A 20,870-nucleotide genomic window follows, 5' to 3' on the forward strand; every position below is an offset into this window, starting at 1 on the left:
TATATATATATATATATATATATATATATATATATATATATATATATATATATATATATATATATATATATATATATATATACACACATACACACACACATACACACGAAAATGTATGCTTACCTGATAAATGTATTTCTTTTTTGACAGGAGTCCACGGATCATCTTAATTACTAATGGGATATTCACCTCCTGGTCAGCAGGAGGAGGCAAAGAGCACCACAGCAGAGCTGTTAAATAGCTCCTCCCTTCCCTTCCACTCCAGTCATTCGACCGAAGTTAGGAAGAGAAAGGAAAAGCCAAGGTGCAGGTGTGTCTGAAGTTTACAATAACCCACAACCAGTCTAAAAGAACAGGGCGGGCCGTGGACTCATCGTGTCAAAAAAAGAAATAAATTTATCAGGTAAGCATAAATTTTCTTTTCTTAAGACATGAGTCCACAGATCATCTTAATTATTAATGGGATTCAATACCCAAGCTAGAGTACACAGATGATACAGGAGGGACAAGACAGGGAACCTAAACGGAAGGCACCACTGCACAAAGAACCTTTCTCCCAAAAACAGCCTCAGCAAAAGTGTAAAATTTGTAAAATTTTAAAAAAGTATGAAGAGATGACCAAGTTGCAGCCTTGCAAATCTGTTCCACGGAAGCTTCATTTTTGAATGCCCACGAGGAAGCAACAGCAATAGTGGAATGAGCCGTAACCCTCTCGGGAGGCTGCTGTCCAGTAGTCTCATATGCAAAACGTATGATACTCTTCAGCCAAAAAGAAAAAGTAGTAGCTTTCTGACCCTTACGTTTTCCAGCGAAAATTACAAACAAAGAAGAAGACTGACGAAAGTCTTTAGTTGCCTGAAGATTAAAACTTTAAGGCATGGACCACGTCCAAATTGTACAGAAGACGTTCCTTCTGAGAAGGATTAGGACACAAAGAAGTAACAATAATCTCCTGATTAATATTTCGATCTGAAACCACTTTAGGAAGAAATCTTAATTTAGTCCGTAAAACTACCTTATCTGAGTGGAAAATAAGGTAAGGAGACTCGTACTGCAAAGCCAAGAAGCTCTGATACTCCTCGAGCTGAAGAAATAGCAACAAGAAATACAACTTTCCAAGATAACAACTTGATATCTAAGGAATGCATAGGCTCAAACGGAGCCCCTTCAAGAACTTTGAGAACTAAATTAAGACTCCAAGGAGGAGTAACTGGTTTGAACACAGGCCTGATCCTAACTAGGGCCTTACAAAAGGATTGTACATCTGGGACATCCGCCAGATGTTTGAGAAATAAAATAGATAGAGCCGAAATTTGACCCTTTAGGGAACTTGTCGAAAAAACCCTTCTCCAAACCTTCTTGGAGAAAAGACAAAATTCTAAGAATCCTAATTCTACTCCATGAGTAGTCCTTGGATTCACACCAATAGAGATATTTACGCCACATCTTATGGTAAATCCTCCTAGTTACAGGTTTACGAGCCTGAACCATGGTCTCTATGACCAAGTCAGAAAACCCCGCTTAGATAAGATTAAGCATTCAATCTCCAAGCAGTTGGCTTCAGAAAAAATAGATTTGGGTGAAGGAAGGGCCCCTGAAACAGAAGGTCCTTCCTCAATGGAAGTCTCCAAGGTGGCAGAGATGTCATCTCCACCAGATCTGCATACCAAATCCTACGAGGCCAGGCCGGTGCTATGAGGATCACCAAAGCCCTCTCCTGTTTGATTAGAGCAATTACCCAAGGAAGAAGAGCAAACGGAGGAAACAGGTATGCTAGAATGAAGTTCCAAGGAACCGCCAGGGCATCTATCAGTTCCACCTGGGGGTCCCTGGACCTCGGCATTCTGTCGAGATGCCATGAGATCCAACTCCACCAGATCTGCATACCAAATCCTGCGAGACTAGGCCGGTGCTATGAGGATCACCGAAGCCCTCTCCTGTTTGATTTGAGCAGTTATCCGAGGAAGAAGAGCAAACAGAGGAAACGGGTATGCTAGAATGAAGTTCCAAGGAACCGCCAGGGCATCTATTAGTTCCGCCTGGGGGCTCCTGGACCTCTGCATTCTGTCGAGATGCCATGAGATCCAACTCCTGCTGACCCCATTTGAGAATCAGGCTGAAGAAAATTCCGGATGGAGTTCCCACTGCCCTGGATGAAAGGTCTGTCTGCTCAGAAAGTCCTCCTCCCAGATGTCCACCCCTGGGATGTGGATCGCCGACAGGTAGCAAAAATGGGCCTCCGCCCACTGAATTATCTTGCTTACTTCTTTCATCGCTAAGGAACTCCTCGTTCCTCCCTGATGTAGGCTACTGAAGGTATGTTGTCCGACTGGAACCTGATAAACTTGGCAGAGGCTAACTGAGGCCAGGTGAGCATTGAAGATCGCTCTCAGCTCCAGGAGGTTTATAGGAAGAACAGACTGAGTCCAAGTCCCTGCGCCTTTAGAGAGCCCCAGACAGCTTCCCACCCAAAAAGGCTGGCATCTGTTGTCACAATCACCCAAGACGGTCTGCGAAAGCAGGTTTTCTGGGAAAGATGATCCAGAGACAACTACCATTGAAGAGAATCTCTTGTCTCTTGCTCCAGAGTTATCTGAGGAGACAAGTCTGCATAATCCCCGTTACATTTCCTGAGCATGCTTAGCTGCAGAGGTCTGAGATGGAACCGAGCAAAGAGGATGATATCCATTGCTGCTACCATCAGCCCGATAACCTCCATGTACTGAGCCACTGATGGGCTAGACAAGTATCGATAATCTTTTATTTCCTGACTTCTGTCAGAAAGATCTTCATGGATAGGGAATCTATTATGGTTCCCAAGAAAATTATCCTTGTACTTGGAGTCAAGGAACTTTTTCCCAAATTCATCTTCCACCCGTGAGTTCTTAGGAAGGTAACACCAGGTCGGTATGGGATCTTGCTTGTTGAAAAGATGGCGCCTGAACTAGAATATCGCCCACATAAAGGCGCCACCCCAATGCCTTGTGGTCGGAGAACCACCAGGAGAGACCCCAGAACCTTTGCAAATATTCTTGGAGCCGTGGCCAGACCGAAAAGGCAGAGCCACGAACTGGAAGTGCTTGTCCTGGAAGGCAAACCTTAGGAACTTGTGATGATCCCTGTGAATGGGAACATGTAGATACGCGTCCTTTAAATCCACTGTTGTCATAAATTGACCCTCTTGGATCAATGGGAGAATGGAACGTATAGTTTCCATCTTGAAGGACGGAACTCTGAGAAATTTGTTTAGACTCTTGAGATCTAAAATTGGTCTGAAGGTTCCCTCCTTTTTGGAGACCAAACAGGTTGGAATAAAAACCCTGACCTTGTTCCTGTACTGGGATGGGAACAATGTAAGAACGCCTCTTTCTTTATCTGGTCTGCAGATAATCTTGAAAGTCGAGACCTGCCTCTGGGAGGAAAACATTTGAACTCCAATTTGTATCCGTGGGACACTAGTTCTATTGCCCAGGGATCCTGAACGTCCCAAACCCAGGTTTGAACAAAGAAGGAGGCATGTCCTTCATGCAGTCTTGGAATCAGCAGCAGGCTTCTTGGACTGTTTGGCCTTGTTCCAAGACTGGTGGGGTCTCCATGCAGGCTTGGATTGTTCCTGCTTAGAGGAGAAGGAGGAAGAGGAAGAATTTCCCTTGAAATTGCGAAAGGAACAAAAATTATTCTGTCGTCCCTTTTGCTTGTTTCTCTTATCCTGAGGGAGTAGATGACCTTGCCACCCGATATATCAGAAATATTTTCCATCAAGCCAGGGCCAAACAAGGTCTTCCCCTTGTAAGGAATCGCTAGAAGCTTAGACTTAGATGACATGTCCGCAGACCAAGGTTTTAACCATAGGGCTCTGCGGGTTAGGACAGAGAAACCTGAACTTTTAGCTGCCAGTTTGATGATTTGAAGAGAAGTGTCTAATGAAGGAATTAGCTAGCTTCAGAGCTTTTATCCTGTCTTGGATCTCCTCCAAGGGAGTTTCGGTCCTGAGAGATTAAGATAGAGCATCAAACCAGTATGCTGCTGCACCCGTGACGGTAGCAATTCATGCAGCAGGCTGTAATAGCAGACCCTTGTGAACATAAATCTTTTTAAGTAGACCCTCTTCCATAGGATCTTTGAAAGAACAACTGTCCTCTATGGGAATAGTAGTTCTCTTGGCTAAAGTGGTAACAGGCCCTTCCACTTTGGGAACAGTCTGCCAAGCCTCCTTGAAGGCATCAGCTATGGGATACATCTTCTTAATGATAGGTGAGGGAGAAAAGGGAATACCTGGTCTCTCCCATTCTTTAGTAACGATCTCCGAAGCTCGCTTTGGACCAGGAAATACGTCTGAGTAAGAAGGAGTTTCTAAATATTTGTCCACCACTACTTGGGCCACCACTACTGTGGAATCACAGTAGTCTAAGGTAACTAAAACCTCCCCGAGCAACAGTTGGAGGTGTTTTAGCTTAAACCTAAAGGTTACAACCTCCGAGTCCGTCAGAGGCAATGCACTTTCCGAATCTGAAATTTCACCTTCAGATGGAATTGCATTACCCTCCTCTTCCGGTTGGGAGGGAACTTCCATGGCATCCGCAACCTCACTTACCGATTGTCTGGCTTTCCTCTTACGTTTGCCTTGCAGCATAGGAAAAGCAGACAATGCTTCAGAAATTGTAGAGGACATAAAAGAAGCTATGTCTTTCAAGGTAACTGCGGGCGCTAAAGTAGGAGTACAGGACACTGCTTGAGCGGGCATTAGAGTTTGGGACGCTTGGGGAGAAAGCTGCGGCATACCTTCCACCTCGTCGGTAGACTTATGGGAAGCATCTGCCTTTGAAAAGATTTGTTCAGGAAAAATAAGTTCTCTACAATCTATAGCCCTCAATGCATGAGGGACAGAAAAGGATTGGTATTTCTACATTAGCATCCAAACACATGGAGCAAGTAAAATTTTGCAAGGCACCTGTGTCCATATTTAGTCACAAAAATGTAAATATGCAATGAAAACTTAAATTTTTACACAAAAAATAATCAAAAAAACGTTGCTGTCTCTTTAAATTTAAAAGTGTCACTTTTTTACTGCGTGCTAGAAAAAAGTACAAAACAACGTTCTCAAACAGCTAGAGACTAAAAATAAAAGACACCCCTACACCTCAGCAGCTCTGACTGTAAGAACCGGATCCTTCACTCCCTGTAGGGCAGCGATCCTGATTCATTGGGAAAATATTCAGCAGCGCTTCCAGTCTAAAAACGCTTGTAAAATCTAAGCCAACATGCGCTTTTAGGCAGAGCAATATCATGCGTGTAACTGTCTGAACCGTCTCTAGTTAGAGGCGCAGTATGAAAGGCGCGCAATCTAGACGATGCGCCCATCGTGGGCGTGGCTAAGCGCAACAACACACTCCTGGCCGTTATAGCTATGTTAAATAACGCCATAGTACTAAAAAACACCATAATTATGCTTTCTCCCAGCCCCAGTGCCTGCAACACGCTGTCGGGTCCTCTCAGACCCTGACAGTTTATATGTCCCAAGCGCTTGTACGTTATATTGTGCAACCATAAGTCTTATGTGAAATGTAATGAAGTGTAATAAAAGTGCTCCTTTTCCTCTAAATGTCCTAGGAAAAATAAACAAGCACTTACCTCACATGTCTGCCTGACAGCAAAGGCAGTTCAGCAGGTTTGAGGGGTCCTATCCCCCACATGGACCTCTGAAGAAATTGAAATTCCTGATTAAATATGCCTCAGGTTTTCAGGGTTAGGGCAGCAAACAAATATGGGAGGCGCAGTGAGAATTATGTCCCACAAGTTCCCATTGCTTTAAAGTCACCAAGGCTCTACTGAAGAGACCGATATGGACTACGGCTACACCCCAGGACAAAGCAGCACAATCTTGCACTACTTTAAAAATAATAAACTCTTGAATGAAGAATCTATACTAACACCTCACTTTGCCACTTCCTATCACTAACGTAGGCAAAGAGAATGACTGGGGTGGAAGGGAAGGGAGGAGCTATTTAATAGCTCTGCTGTGGTGCTCTTTGTCTCCTCCTGCTAACCAGGAGGTGAATATCCCATTAGTAATTAAGATGATCCGTGGACTAATCGTGTCTTAAAAAAGGAAATTTATGCTTACCTGATAAAAAAAAAAAAAAAAAAAAAAAAAAAATTCTCGATACGACGAGTCTACAGATTCATCCTTACTTATGGGATTGCGCCTCCTGGTCAACAAAGAGCACCATAGCAGAGCTGTATAAATAGCTCCTCCCTTCCCTCCCAACCCAGTCATTCGACCGAAGTTAGGAAGAGAAAGGAAAAGCCAAGGTGCAGAGGTGACTAAAGTTTAACAAAAATAATAACCTGTCGCAAAAAAACAGGGTGGGTCGTGGACTCGTCATATCGAAAAAGAAATTTATCAGGTAAGCATAAATTTCCTTTTCTTTTTCAAGATACGACGAGTCCACAGATTTCATCCTTACTTATGGGATACATTACCAAAGCTATAGAACAGGGATGAAACGGGAGGGACAAGACAGGGAACCTAAACGGAAGGTACCACTGCTTGAAGAACTTTCCTCCCAAAAACAGCCTCAAAAGAGGCAAAAGTATCGAATTTGTAAAATTTGGGAAAAGTGTTAAGAGAAGACCAAGTAGCTGCCTTGCAAATCTGTTCAACAGAAGCATCATTTTTAATTGCCCATGAGGAAGCCACGGCTCTAGTGGAATAAGCCGTAATCCATTCAGGAGGCTGCTGTCCAGCAGTTTCATAAGCAAAGCGGATGATACTCTTCAGCCAAAAAGAAAGAGGTAGACGTAGCTTTCTGACCCCTACGTTTCCCAGAAAAAACAACAAACAATGAAGATGATTGGCGAAAATCCTTAGTCGCCTGTAAATAGAACTTCAAAGCCCGGACCACGTCCAGATTATGTAACAAGCAGTCCTTCTTAGAAGGATTAGGACACAATGAAGGAAGAACATTTTTCTGATTAATATTCTTATTTGAAACAACCTTAGGAAGAAAACCATGTCTGGTTCTTACCACCACCTTATCCGAATGGAAAAGGAGTATCACATTGTAACGCCGAAAGCTCAGATACTCTTCGGGCAGAAGAAATAGCGACCAAAAATAAAACCTTCCAAGATAATAACTTAATATCTAGAGAATGCATAGCTTCAAACGGAACCCCTTGAACTTTAAGAACCAAATTCAAACTCCAAGGAGGAGCAATAGGTCTAAATACAGGCCTGATTCTAGTCAGAGCCTGACAAAAAGATTGTACGTCTGAAACATCAGCCAGATGCTTGTGTAACAATACAGATAAGGCAGAAATCCGACCATTCAAAGAACTCGCAGACAATCCCTTCTCCAATCCTTCTTGGAGAAAGGACAAAATCCTAGGAATCCTAACCCTACTTCATGAATAGCCTTTGGATTCACACCAATAAAGATATTTACGCCATATCTTATGGTACATTTTCCTAGTAACAGGCTTACTCGCCCGAATCAAAGTATCGTTAACCGAATCAGAAAACCCACGCTTAGATAAAATTAAGCGTTCAATCTCCAAGCAGTCAGCTGTAGAGAAACTAGATTCGGATGATGGAAGGGTCCCTGAATGAGGTCTTTCCTCAATGGAAGCTTCCACGGGGGCTGAGAGGACATGGCCACCAGATCGGCATACCAAGTTCTGCGAGGCCACGCAGGAGCGAGAAGAATCACCAATGCCCTCTCCTGTTTGACACGGGCAATTACCAGGGGGAGAAGAGCAAACAGGGGAAAAAAGGAAAGCTATATTGAAGGACCAAGGAACCGCCAAGGCATCTATCAGCTCGGCCTGAGGATCCCTGGACCCGTATCTCGGAAGTTTGGCATTCTGACGAGATGCCATGAGATCCAACTCCGGCCTGCTCCATCCGAGTACCAAGCTGGAAAAAGCCTCCGGATGGAGTTCCCATTCTCCCGGATGAAACGTCTGTCTACTCAGTAAGTCCGCTTCCCAGTTTTCCACCCCTGGGATGTAGATCGCTGACAGATGGCATGAGTGTAACTCAGCCCACTGTATAATCCTGGATACCTCTGTCATCGCTAAGGAACTCCTTGTTCCTCCCTGATGATTGATGTAAGCTACCGTCGTGATATTGTCCGACTGGAATCTGAAGAATTGGGCTGAAAACAACTGAGGCCATGCCTGAAGCGCATTGAAAATGGCTCTCAATTCCAGAATGTTGATTGGAAGGAGAGACTCTGCCTGAGTCCAAACACCTTGAGCTCTCAGGGAATCCCAGACTGCTCCCCATCCGAGTAAGCTGACGTCCGTTGTCACTATCACCCAAGAGGGTCTGCGGAAGCATGTCTCCTGGGATAGATGATCCATCGACAACCACCATAGAAGAGAGTCCCTTGTCTCCTGATCTAGAGTTATTTGAGGAGACAAATCGGTATAGTCCCCATTCCATTGTCTGAGCATGCTCAGTTGTAGAGGTCGGAGATTAAATCGAGCATACGGAATGATGTCCATAGCTGCCAACATCAATCCGACTACTTCCATGCACTGAGCCACTGACGGCCGAGGATTGGACTGAAGGGTCTGACATGTAGCCATGAGTTTTACCCTCCTCACCTCTGTCAGAAAGATCTTCATGGAAAGAGAGTTGATTAGAGTTCCTAAGAATGGTACCCTTGTCTGTGGAATTAACAAGCTCTTTCCAAGATTTACCTTCCACCCGTGGGTTCTCAGGAAGGAAAGGACAAGATCGGTATGAGACTTTGTTAGTTGGTAAGAGGACATCTGGATCAGAATATCATCCAGATACGGCACCACAGCAACGCCCCGCGGTCTTAAAACTGCCAGAAGAGACCCCAGAAACTTTGTGAAAATTCTGGGAGCCGTGACCAGACCGAATGGAAGGGCCACGAACTGGAAAGGTTTGTCCATAAAGACGAATCTCAGGAATGTGAGATGATCTTTGTGGATGGGAACATGAAGATATGAATCTTTTAGATCCACGGTAGTCATAAATTGACCCTCCTGGATCAATGGAAGAATGGTACGAATAGTCTCCATCTTAAAAGATGGGACTCTGCTGCTAGCTGGCTCCGCCCCCGAGAATAGTCAGAGGCAGACGTGCTGGTCTGCAGCTCTCTGCACATATTGATCAAAAAAACTAATTTTCGTCGAAGATACTGCTCAAATATGTACTAAAAAGGAAGCTTTAGACCTTTGGACTTGCTGCCAACGGACATGAGACTGTCAGAGGGCAGGAAGAATTTTAAGGAGTATAACATTGGAGTGAAGTGGATGCGGTACTCAGTTTGATCGGCGCCATATTGTCTGGCTACTTGACAAATACATCTCAACATTTAAGGTGTCCTGTTAGAGTCTGCAACACAGAGAGATAAGCACTTTTATTGAAATTGGGCTTCAACTAACCACTCTGCTAAGTTACTTGCATTTGGGCCCCATTACGGCGCAAGATGTCACTCGTTTCTACGGTCAACATGGCGGCTACTGCCAGATGGAAAGATACAATCCTGCATTCCTTAGAGCTGGTTTTTCAGCGAGCCGAACTGCAACAGATCGGCGCCATCTCAGAAGCGGCGCACTGCCTACGCACTAACGCTCAGGGGGGCTCTAGATGCGCAGGAACCGATGAGACGGTGAGAGAATGGGGCAACTGGGAGATTATAGAAACGTCTGGAAGTGCAGTGGGAGAAGGTGCTACTGAGAAGGTGATACCCACTGAGACTGAAGCTGCGATGGCAGACACTCCGGAGGGGGTGGTGACAGATAGATTGCATAATGGAGTGGATTTACTCCCAAAACAAACTGAAAGGCAGCTGATTTCGAAGCTTGGCGGCCATGCTGGCTTCTACATATTGTTACCAGAACTTCCTATACAGTCAGCGTGTGCTCTCCAGCACTGTTCCAGCTCCATGAGTCAGACACTCACTGCGCTCCCTAAGTATACACAACCTGACGATAAGCTTCACAATGTTTTTTTACTGACTTCTGCATATTGTAAGAAGAAGGGGAATAGGTTAAGCACTTTTCTGTTCAATAGACTGCGACTTCAGACTCCTTGTTATGTGTAAAGTTTAGATTACAAGATGGTTCTTCTTGCACTGTATTCACCCAGCTTTATCTAGGGTTAAATGTTTAAACTAATTTTCATATAATTTACTACAGGTTCAAACAGTTGCTATTTATTCTGAGACTCGTTTGGCTCTCTCACTTCAGATTCACTGCCAGTTGCATATTTTCTGCTGTGAGCTCACTCTATATGCTGAATACATGGACCTGTAACTATTTCTGGGACAATTTAAGACCATGATTCCTATGAAAGACACTCTGGTTAACACTTTGTATAATTACTGTTTCAGTGTTCTGTTTACAACAGTTATTTTACATTTCATTGTTTGCATACAAAACAGAACAGTTATTGGATGTAATACCGATGGCTAGCTATGGCTGGATAGAAATAATATACTGTTTATTGTTTAGCTTTCTCATTTTAGCTGTATCACACAGAGACTTACTTGGTATATGTGAATGTACTAGATAAGATAATTTATAACAATCCAGGTAGTTTAGCTCTACTTTTACATGCTTTTATGCCCACATGTTGAATGAGCATCTACACTGGGCATACTCATATAAGACTACTGCCTTACCCCTATCAGGGTATAGTATACATAGTACTGATAAGACTTGCGTACATTTAAATTTATATTTTTTGCTAGAACAGTCTGATAAGATATTAATGTCAGAAACATAGGTTTTCTGGAAAGTCCCTTGTTGACCATAAGTATTATGGACTTGTAATCATCAGCAATTATGTTAATACTGAATCTATTGAAGGCCTATATCGTAGCGTTAATTACATCATTGAGATTATTTAAACACTGCCAGGCTCCTAATTTTAATGTAGTAGGTATTACTGTATCTATGTTACATCACTACTTGCCATGTGGGCTGGTGTGCTGCCTGCGGCCGAGACAGCATATTTTAGCCCGTGGGCTTATTACAGGCAAAATTAGCTTTAAATGCATGTGGTTAATGCCCCCTGCAATGGTAATGCTAATGTTCTGATAGTTTAAGTTTCAGTGTTATAGTTTTCTTGTTTAGTCTAATATGTAATTCATGGCTTTTCAATATGCTGTCTTTTTCTTTATTTGAAGTGCTCAGCCATACCCCTAGTGTGCTCTAATCTAATAATATAAAGTGTCTTTAGCTTCTTAGAATTGAGAATAACTAAATTATATTCTCTTCTCAGACATGAAAATTGCCAGACCATATAGATAATTTAGATTTAGGTAAAACAATGATGACCCTAGGCTGCTTATATTTGGCAAGTTACTATCCATGTTACAGAGTGTAGGTATATGTGGTCTACCTTTATAGCCTCAATTATCTAGCTATATATTATAAACCGGTTGGTTATGATTCCCCCCCCTAGGGCTCCCGCCTCAGTATAGGTTTACTTAGTAAACCAAGGAACATAGATTCCCTTGAACTTTTCTTATATCTAACACAAGACTGGTACAAGGTAGCGGCTAGTAATATCTTTATTCAAGTGTTGCATAATAATAGTCTTGATAATCCCCTTTCTTATTGTATATTTTCTAATGATTTCACTAGTCTAAGGAGATTTATACTTGTATGGGCTTATATATGGCCCTATAGGCTATATATTTTAATTCTTTTCATAACTTTTGGCAATTACAGTCACAAGGGCTTCAAAAGGGCCCCATATTTTTATTTAGAAATCTGAGGTTAGTCCTTTTTACTTTTATTAACCACATAGGTAGAACTTCTTCACTAGTGTTTGGTTCAGTTTTTAGTTTTTGTTTTCTATACAAGTAGAAGTGCAAGACTTTGTTTATGTTTATAGTTTTGTGGAGATGTATGCTATATGTACAGTACTGTATACCTTACTATATATCCTCACGGGTTGAGGGTTTTGCTAAATGATTGCTATGTACTGTTATATTCTTTACCTCAATGAAAAATATTAAAAAAAAAAAAAAAAAAAAAAAAAAAAAAGGCACACAGTTCTCGTGGAGGAATGGATTCATGTGGGGGGGGGGGGGGCGTTTACCCAAGGCGGGAGGTATGTGAGGGGCGGGTAGAGGATGGGCCTTGCTGGTGGCATGCAGTGCTCAGCATTGGAAGATAGTGGAATGTATCTGGACTTCGGGTGGTATTGGGTGGGGTAAAATGCAGGTGGTATTGGATTTGGTGGGGTATACAGTGCCTTTGCTGTATAGGGGTGCAGATGGGCCTGGGAGAAGGGGGGGTGGCGGGTGCTGGGCAGCAGTGGAGTGTCAAATGTCGGTGGCGGGCATGTGTCGCATGGGGGATTGGTTGCTTTTGGTTGTTCCGGTGTGGGGCAGTGGTTTTGGAGGAAGGCTTTCCCTTGTTGCGGTCTCTGTTGGTGGGTGTGGAGCGGATGGGTGCGGTTTGAGGCGGGCGTGTGCCGCTCGGGGATGGGGGTCGGGGTTGGTGCCTGGTTCTTTGTGGTGTTCGTTGCTCTGTGGGATGGTGCTTTGCCCTTGTTTCTGTGGTGGGTGTTCCGCCCGGTGGGGCGCCTTCGCTCCTATGCGGAGTGGCTTGTGTGGTGGGTGATGCGTGGCCGGCGGCGTCTGGCGTCGCAGCTCTGTTTGGATGTAGCAAACGGGTACTATTTCCTCCATATGAATTATAATATCCAATGTAAAGGCCAGTGGTAACCTGCACTTAGTGCTTTATGCATGCAGGAAAAAGGACTGTATGAGGGGTCAAAGCAACCCTCCAGCTGACAGTCACTTGTGATGAATAAAAGATATTTTTCTTTCAATAAAAACCCGGGTAATGATGCAAAATCCCGAGTACTCTGTTGGTGTTATAATGTATCATATAGGTCTCACAATGCCAAGAGGTCGACGCGTTTCGCCCTTCTCTGGGCTTTATCTGGACAGGGCTGTGGCGTCGGATGCTGCCGGTCACGCATCGCTCATCGCACGGGCTGCTCCGTGTGGGGGCGGGGGTGCTTTGCCGGGCGGGGCGCCCGCCGCAGAGACGGGGGTGGGGTGTTGTCTCACGGAGTGGCGGGCACTGCGGGGGGTCGGGTGCCGGCTCTGGCTTTTGTCTTTGGGCGGTGTGTGCCTGCTTTGGGCCGCACCTGTCTGTTCTGTGTTTGCCGGCGGAGATCGCGGTGGGGGAAGGTTTGTTTTTCGGGGTTGCTTCCTCATGCCGGAGCGGCTAGGGTGGCCGGTCCCTCATGTGACATGTGTTTACTGTTGGTCTTGGCCACTTTGTTGCTGTTTGGCATTTGCTGCTTTTTTTCTCCCAGGTTTGTCTGTGCTTTTGTGCGGCAAGGGCATTGTGTATTTTGCCAGGTTTGGTGCTGCCTGCATTTTACCTTGCCCAATGCTGTTTGGATATGTTTTGTTCTTTTCCAATGCTGGGTGTTGTGTGTTGTTGGCAAGGTTCATCTTTTGTTTGTTTTTCGCATGCCTCTTGCTTTGGGGAGATGTCCCCTTTTGTGTGGGTCTGTTCCTTTGTGAGAATTCTGTGTTTTAATAAATATTTACCATATTAAAAAAAAAAAAAAAAAAAAAAAAAAAAAAAAAAGGATGGGACTCTGAGAAACTTGTTTAGACTCTTGAGATCTAAGATAGGTCTGAAAGTTCCCTTCTTTTTGGGAACTACACACAGATTTGAATAAAATCCATGTCCCTGTGTTGGAACAGGGCAGATTCCCCCCATGGAAGAGAGATCGTCTACACAGCGTAAGAACGCCTCTCTCTTTATCTGGTCTACAGACAATCGCGAAAGAAGGAATCTTCCTCTGGGGGAAGTGTTTCTGAACTCCAGTTTGTTTCCCCGAGACACTATATCTATTGCCCAGGGATCTGGAATGGTTTCTTATCCAAGCCTGGACGAAGAATGATAGTCTGCCCCCTACTAGATCCGGTCCCGGATCGGGGGCCATCCCTTCATGCTGACTTGGAACAAGGGCAAACAGTCCGTTGCTGTACCCAAAACTGATTGGGTCTCCACGTGGACTTGGGTTGAGAATAGCCCCCATCCTGCTTAGTGGAAGAAGAGGAAGGGGGGATTCCCTTGAAATTCTAAAGGTACGAAAATTACTCTGTCGACCCCTCTGTTTGGGCTTCTCATCCTGTGGGAGGAGGTGACCCTTGCCTCCCGTGATGTCAGAAATAATTTCTTTCAAGTCAGGACCAAACAAGGTCTTTCCCTTATAAGGGATAGCCAAAAGCTTAGCTTTGGATGACACATCCGCAGACCAGGATACGCGCTAAGATTGAAAATCCTGAGCTCTTAGCCGCCAATTTGGTAATTTGCAGAGAAGCATCTGTTGCAAAAAAATTGGCCAATTAAGGGCTTTAATTCTATCCTGTATCTCTTCCAAATGAGTCTCAGTTTTAAGAGATTCCTCTAGGGCATCAAACCAATAAGCAGCCGCCGTGGTAACCGTGACGATGCAGGCCGCCGGTTGCAAAAGCAATCCTTGATGAACATAAATTTTCTTAAGGAGACCCTCTAATTTCTTATCCATAGGGTCTTTAAAGGCCCAACTATCCTCAATAGGGATAGTAATTCGTTTAGCCAAGGTGGAAATAGCACCCTCCACCTTAGGTACCATCTGCCAAGAATCCCTGATAGCATCCGCTATAGGATACATCTTCCTGAAAACGGGAGGAGAGAATGGTATACCTGGTCTCTCCCATTCTTTAGCAACAATTTGCAAAGTTCTTTTGGGAACTGGAAAAACATCTGAGTAAGAAGGAACTTCTAGATATTTGTCCAACTTGCTAAATTTTTCTGGAGGAACCACGATTGAATCGCATTCGTCCAGAGTCACCAAAACCTCCTTCAATAACAGGCGGAGGTGTTCAAGCTTAAACCGGAAAGACACTAACTTCACATAAGGGCTCCAATTCTGAACCCTGAGATAGCATATCTGATATTGTCATTAAACCGTCCGAAGTCGTATTGGTCACGATGTCGTCCTTCCTTCTGCGTTTGCCTTGCAGGGCAGGAAAGGTAGACAACGCTTCCGAAAGAGTAGAAGACATAACTGCCGCTATGTCCTTTAGTGTAATTGCAGTCGAAAATGCGGAAGAACTGGACTGCGCCTGGGCAGGCGTTAGGGACTGACGCTTGGGGAGAAAGATGTGGCATACTCTGATTCTCATCAGTAAAACCCTGAGAAGCATCCGCCTTTGTTAAATCCTTATCAAAAAACATTTGTTCTCTGAACTGTAAAGTCCTCTCAGTACACAAGGGACAAAAAGTAACAGGAGATTCCACATTTGCATTCAAACATAGTGAATATGTAACATTCATATCATCATCCATGTTAGCAATTAAACAAAAACAGAATTTATGCTTACCTGATAAATTACTTTCTCTTGTGGTGTATCCAGTCCACGGATTCATCCTTTACTTGTGGGATATTCTCCTTCCCAACAGGAAGTGGCAAAGAGAGCACACAGCAGAGCTGTCCATATAGTTCCCCCTCTAGCCCCACCCCCCAGTCATTCAACCGAAGGTTAGGAAGAAAAAGGAGAAACCATAGGGTGCAGTGGTGACTGTAGTTTTAAACAAAAAAATCTACTCAACTTAATAGCCAGGGCGGGCCGTGGACTGGATACACCACAAGAGAAAGTAATTTATCAGGTAAGCATAAATTCTGTTTTCTCTTGTAAGGTGTATCCAGTCCACGGATTCATCCTTTACTTGTGGGATACCAATACCAAAGCTTTAGGACACGGATGAAGGGAGGGAACAAGACAGGTACCTTAAACGGAAGGCACCACTGCTTGTAAAACCTCTCTCCCAAAAATAGCCTCCGAAGAAGCAAAAGTATCGAATTTGTAAAATTTGGAAAAAGTATGCAGCGAAGACCAAGTCGCTGCCTTACAAATCTGTTCAACAGAAGCCTCATTTTTAAAAGCCCATGTGGAAGCCACTGCTCTGGTAGAATGAGCAGTAATTGTTTCAGGAGGCTGCTGGCCAGCAGTCTCATAGGCCAAACTGATGATGCTTTTCAGCCAAAAGGAAAGAGGTAGCGGTCGCCTTCTGACCTCTCCTCTTACCAGAATAGAGAACAAAGAAGAAGTTGTTTGTCTGAACTCCTTAGTTGCTTGTAAATAGAACTTTAAAGAACGAACCACATCAAGATTGTGTAACAAACGTTCCTTCTTCAATGAAGGATTAGGACACAGAGAAGGAACAACAATTTCCTGGTTAATATTCTTATTAGACACAACCTTAGGAAGAAAACTGGGTTTGGTACGTAAAACTACCTTATCCGCATGGAACACCAGGTAAGGTGAATCACACTGTAAAGCAGATAACTCTGACACTCTTCGAGCAGAAGAGATAGCTACCAAAAACAAAACTTTCCAAGATAAAAGCTTAATATCTATGGAATGTAAAGGTTCAAACGGAACCCCTTGCAGAACTGAAAGAACTAAATTCAGACTCTATGGCGGAGCCACAGGTCTATAAACAGGCTTGATTCTGACTAAAGCCTGACTAAACGTTTGAACGTCTGGTACCTCTGCCAGACGTTTGTGAAAAAAGAATAGAGAAAGCAGATATCTGTCCCTTTAAGGAACTAGCCGATAATCCTTTCTCCAATCCATCTAGGAGAAAGGACAAAATCCTGGGAATCCTAACCTTACTCCATGAGTAACCCTTGGATTCGCACCAAAAAATATATTTTCGCCAAATCTTATAGTAGATTTTCCTGGTGACAGGCTTTCTAGCCTGAATCAGGGTATCAATAACCGACTCAGAGAAACCACGCTTTGATAGAATTAGGCGTTCAATCTCCAAGCAGTCAGACGTAGAGAAATTAGATTTGGATGTTTGAAAGGACCTTGTATTAGAAGGTCCTGCCTCACTGGTAGTGTCCATGGTGGCACAGAGGACATGTCCACTAGGTCTGCATACCAGGTCCTGCGTGGCCACGCAGGCGCTATTAGAATCACCGAAGCCCTCTCCTGCGTGATTCTGGCAACCAGACGCGGGAGGAGAGGAAAGGGTGGAAAAACATAAGGACCAAGGCGCTGCTAGAGCATCTATCAACACCGCCTGGGGATCCCGGGACCTGGACCCGTAAAGAGGAAGTTTGGTATTCTGACGGGATGCAATCAGATCCAATTCTGGAATGCCCCATAGCTGAGTCAGCTGGGCAAACACCTCCGGGTGGAGTTCCCACTCCCCCGGGTGAAAAGTCTGACGACTTAGGAAATCCGCCTCCCAGTTGTCTACTCCTGGGATGTGAATTGCTGAGAGATGGCGAGAGTGATCCTCCACCCACCTGATTATTTTGGTTACTTCCATCATTGCTAGGGAACTCCTTGTTCCCCCTTGATGATTGACATAAGCTACAGTCGTGATGTTGTCCGACTGAAATCTGATTAATTTGGCCGCAGCTAGCTGAGGCCATGCCTGAAGCGCGTTGAATATCGCCCTCAGTTCCAGAATGTTTATCGGGAGAAGAGCTTCTTCCAGAGACCATAAGCCCTGAGCTTTCAGGGAGTTCCAGACTGCACCCCAGCCCAACAGACTGGCGTCGATCGTTACGATGATCCACTCTGGTCTGCGGAAACACATTCCCTGAGACAGGTGATCCTGAGACAACCACCAGAGAAGAGGATCTCTGGTCCCCTGGTCCAACTGTATTAGAGGAGACAAATCCGCATAATCCCCATTCCACTGTTTAAGCATGCACAGTTGCAGTGGTCTGAGGTGTATCCGTGCAAAAGGGACTATGTCCATTGCCGCTACCATTAGTCCAATTGTCTCCATGCACTGAGCTACAGATGGCCGAGGAATGGAATGAAGAGCTCGGCAAGTAGTTAAGAGTTTTACCTTTCTGACCTCCGTCAGAAATATTTTCATTTCTACCGAGTCTATTAGGGTTCCTAGGAAAGGAACTCTTGTGAGGGGGGAGAGAGAGAACTCTTTTTGCTGTTCACCTTCCACCCGTGAGACCTCAGAAAGGCCAACACAATTTCCGTGTGAGACTCGGCTCTTTGGAAAGTTGACGCTATGCCCCGCGGTCTTAGAACCGCCAAGAGGGACCCTAGCACCTTTGTGAAAATTCTGTGAGCAGTGGCCAACCCGAAAGGAAGAGCCACAAATTGATAATGTTTTTCCAGAAAGGCAAACCTGAGAAACTGGTGATGATCTTTGTGGATAGGAATATGCAGGTACGCATCCTTTAGATCCACGGTAGTCATATATTGACCCTCCTGGATCATTGGTAAGATTGTCCGAATGGTCTCCATCTTGAATGATGGGACTCTGAGGAACTTGTTTAGAATTTTGAGATCCAGGATTGGTCTGAAAGTTCCTTCTTTTTTGGGAACCACAAACAGGTTTGAGTAAAACCCCAGCCCTTATTCCGCAATTGGAACTGGGTGGATCACTCCCATTGTATGTAGATCTTCTACACAGCGTAAGAACGCCTCTTTCTTTGTCATGTCTGAAGACAGACGAGAAATATGGAACCTTCCCCTTGGAGGGGAGTCCTTGAATTCTAGAAGATATCCCTGGGATACAATCTCTAAGGCCCAGGGATCGTGTACGTCTCTTGCCCAGGCCTGAGCGAAGAGAGAGTCTGCCCCCTACTAGATCCGGTCCCGGATCAGGGGCTACCCCTTCATGCTGTCTTGGAGGCAGCAGCAGGCTTCTTGGCCTGTTTACCCTTGTTTCAGCCCTGGTAAGGCTTCCAGGCTGCCCTGGGTTGTGAAGTGTTACCCTCTTGCTTTGCAGCAGGGGAGGATGAAGCAAGACCGCTCCTGAAATTCTGAAAGGAACGAAAATCATTTTGTTTGTTCTTCGTCTTGAAGGACTTGTCCTGGGGGAGAGCATGGCCTTTTTCCCCAGCAATTTCTGAAATCTCTTTCAATTCAGGCCCGAAGAGGGTCTTTCCTTTGAAAGGGATGTTCAATAGTTTGGATTTTGACGACACATCGGCCGACCAGGACTTTAGCCATAATGCCCTGCGCGCTAAAATGGCGAAACCTGAAGTTTTTGCCGCTAACTTAGCTATTTGGAAAGCGGCATCTGTGATAAAAGAATTAGCCAGCTTAAGAGCCTTAATTCTGTCCATAATGTCCTCATATGAGGTCTCCGTCTGGAGCGCATCTTCCAGCGCCTCGAACCAGAAAGCAGCTGCAGTGGTTACAGGAACAATGCACGCAATAGGTTGGAGAAGAAAACCTTGTTGAACAAAAATTTTCTTAAGTAAACCCTCTATTTATCCATAGGGTCTTTAAAAGCACAACTGTCTTCTATTGGATTAGTTGTGCGTTTAGCCAGTGAAGAAAAAGCCCCCTCCTCCACCTTAGGGACCGTCTGCCACGAGTCCCGCATGGGGTTAGATATGGGGAACATTTTCTTAAAAACAGGAGGGGGAACGAAGGGAATACCTGGTTTATCCCACTCCCTAGTAACGATATCCGCAATCCTCTTAGGGACCAGGAACACATCAGTGTAAACAGGAACTTCTAGGTACTTGTCCATTTTACAAAATTTCTCTGGACCACCATAGGGTCGCAGTCATCCAGAGTAACTAATACCTCCCTGAGCAATAAGCGGAGGTGTTCTAGTTTAAATTTAAAATCCAACGTATCTGAGTCTTTCTGAGGAGCAACCTTTCCCGAATCGGTCAGACAGCACATCCCTCGCCCCCATTTCAGAGCGTTGTGAGCGTATATCGGATACGGCTACTAAAGCGTCAGAATCTGTTCTTAAAACAGAGCTATCACACTTTGCAGGCAACACGGGCAGTTTAGATAAAAACACTGAGAAGGTATTATCCATGACTGCCGCCAAGTCTTGTAAGGTCAAAGAGTTAGACGCACTAGAGGTGCTAGGCATCGCTTGAGCGGGCGTAACTGGTTGTGACACTTGGGGAGAGGTTAACGGGTTAACCTCATTACCTTCTATCTGAGAATCATCTAGGGCCACATTTTTAAGTGCAACAATATGTTCTTTAAAGTGTGTAGACATATCAGTACAAGTGGGACACATTCTGAGAGGGGGTTCCCTCCATGGCTTCTAAACACATTGAACAAGGATTTTCCTTGGTGTCAGACATGTTTAACAGACTAGTAGTAAGGCAAACAGGCTTAGAAATCACTTTAATCAAGTAAAAACACACTTTGCAAAAAACGTTACTGTGCCTTTAAGAGATAAAAAGGCACACAATTTTTCCAAAACAGTGAAAAATGCAGCAAACTTTTCGAAATTTTTACAGCATGTACCTAAAGCATTAGTAAGATTGCACCACTAGCAATAAAAACGATTAACCTCTTAATGCCCAAACCGGATCGATAGTAAGCCAACAGACTGGTTAAAACAACTTCAGCACCTTGCCACAGCTCTGCTGTGGCCCTACCTGCCCTTAGGAGTCAGATTTGTGGGGAAAAAGCTTCTTATGGGTCCTCAAACTGTTGCAGGACCCTCCATGTGAAACAGCCTGAAGTTCTAGTCACTAAAACTGCGCATCTGAGGCGCGAAATTAGGCCCCTCCCACCTTACTCCAGTGCTGTGAGGCCTAAAGAAACACTCCTAAGTGTTTTAATAATAGCCATGTGGGTAACAACCCCTGAAAGAAACCCAAAGGAACCTTCAAAGTGTCTCAAAAAACAATATTTTTCAAGAAAAACCGTTTGCCATTAAGTAGTGTCAACCAGCATAAATTAGCCCTGTTATGTAAGCTAGCAATTCCATACTTAGTCTCTGAATACAGCTTACCCTTCCCTCATGGGGATCTTGTCAGTCTTTTCTAGCATTATCACAGTCTTGTCTAGAAATAAATGACTGAACATACCTTATTGCAGCCTGACCTG

The 20,870-nt window shown here is 44.4% G+C and overlaps 1 protein-coding gene across 1 annotated transcript in view; it reads right to left on the reverse strand.

Annotated features, from left to right (window-relative positions):
- MELK (maternal embryonic leucine zipper kinase) overlaps nt 1-20,870 on the reverse strand; it is a 267,107-nt gene that overhangs the window by 204,567 nt on the left and 41,670 nt on the right. The gene's annotated exons all lie outside the window — the stretch shown is intronic.

This window comes from Bombina bombina, chromosome 2, assembly GCF_027579735.1.
Source record: "Bombina bombina isolate aBomBom1 chromosome 2, aBomBom1.pri, whole genome shotgun sequence".
Lineage (NCBI taxonomy): Eukaryota > Metazoa > Chordata > Amphibia > Anura > Bombinatoridae > Bombina > Bombina bombina.